The 4,282-nt window shown below is 38.9% G+C and overlaps 1 non-coding gene across 1 annotated transcript; it reads left to right on the forward strand.

The window, feature by feature from the left end:
- The first annotated feature begins 2,818 nt into the window (after positions 1 to 2,818).
- On the forward strand, positions 2,819 to 2,924 carry LOC145615801 (small nucleolar RNA R71). The gene has a single exon (XR_014107390.1). It is a non-coding gene; the product is annotated as a small nucleolar RNA R71 (small nucleolar RNA).
- Positions 2,925 to 4,282: the final 1,358 nt, after the last annotated feature.

Here is a 4,282-nt window from a genome sequence, read left to right on the forward strand (position 1 = left end):
GGGTGCGTACATGAATCATGATGGTAATGAACACGAACATAGGCAGTAGCAAAATACATTTTTAGTGAGCTCAAAGTTAGAGATACATGTACCCACCACAAGAACTCACTAGGCATCAACTTCCTTCAACTTTCAAAGCATGAATTTCCTAACTTACCTCTCTAAGATTCTTACCCCTTTACCTCAAATTTTGATTAGAATCGAACATAATCATGATAAATGTCGCAAACACCTTCCATTCATCATTCTTGATTTGAGAAATCCAATCCCGAAAAATTCATCCTAAAATTCCAAACAAGTAGAAAAGTGAAAGAAAAGAAAAGGAAATAAAAGAGGGAAAAACAAGAAAAATTCAATAATAAAAAAGAAAGGTTAGAAACTCCGGGTTGCCTCCCGGGAAGCGCTTGCTTAAGGTCCTAAGCTCGACCCTTCCTCCAAATCATGGAAGGTCAAAGAACACCACCTTTTTCAAGGTAGTAGAAAGAGCAAAATCCACTTCATTCTTTGGCAACCTTCCATTGTTGCTTGATGAAACTTCAATGAAACACTTCTCAAAATTACATTTTTCTTTTCTCAACTTCTTCCTTTTTCTAAACTTCTTTGAATCACGAGCCTTCTTCTTTGGCTTGTTGTTCAATGTAGATGGAACTTCAACATCCACAACCATAGAAACTTCCCCTTCTTCTTGAGAAATAAGCTCAAACCAACTTGGAATCTCAACTTCCTCCTCGTCCTTTAGCTTGGGAATCATAACTTCCTCTTCAATAACCTTCATGCTATCAAAACTTGCAAGAACATCATCAAAATTCTCAAGAGCATTGTTAGTAGAAGAGTCAATCATACATACATTATCAATAGAACGAGAGGAACTAGCACACATCATATCTTGCACAAAAGATAAAGATTCATGCAGTGGTTTCAATTTAAAACTCTCCTCTTTCTTACCACATCTCAAAGTAATGCGGCCTCCTTTCACATCTATCAAAGCTCTCGAGGTGGCTAAGAAAGGTCTCCCTAGGATGATAGGAATATGTTCATCTTCCTCAATTTCTAACACCACAAAATGAACGGGAAAAACAAACTCCCCAATCTTAAGTGGGACATCCTCAACTCTCCCCTTAGGAATCTTGATAGATCGATCAGCCAATTGAAGGGTTATATTGGATGGTAAAAGCTAACCTAAATCAAGTCTTTTGAAAACTGAATAAGGCATGATACTCATACTAGCTCCTAGATCACAAAGAGCATTCTCAAACATCATTTTCTTGATCTTGCAAGGGATAAATAAGTTTCCCGAATCCTCCATTTTCTTCGGTAGCTCACCATGGATAAGAGTACTAAAACATTTCCCTCCTTCCACCGAATTGCCCTCATTACATTCCTCCTTTTCTTCTAGAATCTCCTTAAGAAACATGGAGTACCTAGGCATTTGGGGGATTGGCTCGGTAAAAGGTGTGGAAACATGAATTTCATTAAGCACTTCAAGGAACTTCCCAAATTGCTCATCCATTTTAAACCTTAAGAACTTTTGAGGGTAAGGTAGATCGGGGAATCTCTCCTCCTCACACATCTTCTCAACAACATTCTTTTCCTTTTCCTCCTCCTCACAATAGACCTCCATGGACACAACCCTTTCAACTTCATTCTCCAAAGCACTCCTCTCCTCTTCTTCCTCCATTGAACAAGAAACTCGCTCACTAAGGTCACTCCCACAACTAGTGGTAATGGAATACACGGGTTTCTTCGGTTCAACAACTTGGGAAGGCAAAGAAGAAGGACTAGCATAGTCCTTGAGAGTGTTTGCTAATTGGGTTATTTGGGTCTCAAGCATCTTATTGTGAGTCATCATCACATTGAACTTCTTATCACTAACCGCCATGTAGGTGTTAATGATCTTAGTTTGATTGTCAATCAATTCTTCCAAGTTTGTTTTAAAAGATGATGGTTGGGAATAAGAACTCTCACCATTGGATTGGGACTTTGGAGCAAAACCGGGAGGGGGTCCTCTTTGATTATTATTTTGAAAATTTCCCCTATTTTTGTTGTTGTTCCAACTTCCTCTATTCCTTGACTATTGCCATTGTTTTGGTAATGGTTACCAAAACCTTGAGATTGGTTTTGATTGCCATACCCATGGCTTGTGTTTTGATTATTATAAACTTGATGGTTATAGTTGCCTCGAAAACCTTGGTTTCCTTGGTTCCTATATCCTCCATTGTTATAATTATCAAAACCACCTCTTTGAGGGTGAGAATTCCTATTATCAAAGTTCTTAGGTCCTTCAAACCTTTGACCACCATTGGCATTAGACACAAAGTTCACATGTTCACATTCATTATTTTCAACATCATCACATCCATCAACAAAAGCTTGTGAACACATAGAAGAATCATGATCATAAGATCCACATAAATCACAAAACACACAACCACTTGGCATGTTATTAGAAGTAGAAGGAGAAGAGTTAGAGATTGTACCTCTCCCTTTGGTTTGGGAGGGAAGACTCAAAGAATTCACGGACACACTCTCAAGCTTTGCTTTGATTGATGTCATCTCCTTCCCTAGATTTGAAATTTGGGATGACAAATTGTTGATTACATTGAGGTGATCCACCGAATAGATCGTTGAGCCACTCTTGCTTGTAGACTCTCTCTCTCCTTCTTGACAATCTCTATAGTACCTCACAATATCCTCAATTATGTCTACCACTTCTTCCTCTGTCCTATTCATTATAGGACCACCGGCTCCTCCATCTAGGCATGACTTGCCTTGAGCACTCAAACCTCCATAGAAAATTTGAATCACTTGATAAGTAGGAATCCCATGATGTGGACATTCTCTTTGGTATTCCTTGTACCTTTCCCATGCTTCATAGAGATTCTCATTAGGTCTTTGATTGAATCCTTGGATTAATGCTCTAGCCTCCGCCGTCTTCTTTTGTTGGTAAAAGCGAGACAAGAAAGCTCTAGTAACATCATCCCATGTCCTAAGCGAATTAGGTTTAACCTCTTTATCCAACCACTCTAAGCCACGACCAATGAGAGAAAAGGGAAACAACTTAAGCCGAATGAACTCTTGAGAAATGACGTTCACCTTGATGGTATTGCAATACTTTTCAAATTCCTTGAGGTGATTCAACGGACTCTCATTCTTGGCTCCACTAAATTGCCTCCTCTCTATTAATGTGATCATGGCCGGTCTTATCTCGAAATCATTCGCCGGTGTTGTAGGTGGAGCAATCCCTCTCTCGAACCTATAAGCACCGGGAATCCCCAATTCCTTCAAAACTACCCTGTGATTCTCTCCCATTCCTCCTTCTTGCATCTTTTCTTCAAATTCCTCTTCACTTGAAGAACTATATTGCAAGGATCTATTTGCTATTCTTCTCCTTGAGAGTATTCTCTCAATTTCCGGATCAAAAGGCACAATAGATCGATCACGAGCACTATGCATGCAAAATCTCAAAGAAATTGTTAGAAACACGGCTACAAGTGTATCCTAAAAGAAAGAAATAAAATCTTTTTTTTTTCAAATAAAATGGAATAGACTCAACAACAATACACAATCAAGACACCATTCCCCGGCAACGGCGCCATTTTGATGAGTGGTGAAACGGTAGGTCGTTGGGCTACCTCCCCCAATCAATCAAACAAAATTTATACACTTAACTAACCCCTATACGAGTATAGTAGCAAGTCAAGGGTCGAACCCAAGGGAATAGTGATTGAAAGTCTATTGTCTCACGCTAAGCTATTCCAAAGTCAAGGCGGGGTTATAAGCTAGAACTAAAGCTAATGATGCAAATGAACTTGTATGAAATCAAAGGTGATAAACACTAGGGCTAGGATCCACATGTATTTGTAATAGATAAGGATAATTGGGAGGTCAAATCAACTAAATCAATCGATGTGAGCGAAGATCAAACATGCAACCAAAAGAGCATATCAAGCTATTCTCCTAGAGGTCTAACTAGCTTCAACTACGATAAACTCTAGCTAGGACACATCACAAGATACCTCAATCGTGTAAATGCAAGTCACAAATCAATGGTCCGTATCAATGTGAACTTACAATGCAATCTAGTGCAACAATAAAAGATGGCGAAACTTCAATCAACCACACACATGCACATGAATCATCAACCAAGTTTAATCACATCATTAACTCCATTAATTATCCCCAATTACTCTAATCCATTACTCATACATGCTTCACCATTACCCTAGCAAGCAAACTACTCACTACTCATGGTAATTGAGATCAAAACACAACTAATCAACAA

The sequence above is a fragment of the Chenopodium album genome, chromosome 25 (genome assembly GCF_948465745.1).
Source record: "Chenopodium album chromosome 25, dcCheAlbu1.1, whole genome shotgun sequence".
Classification (NCBI taxonomy): domain Eukaryota; kingdom Viridiplantae; phylum Streptophyta; class Magnoliopsida; order Caryophyllales; family Amaranthaceae; genus Chenopodium; species Chenopodium album.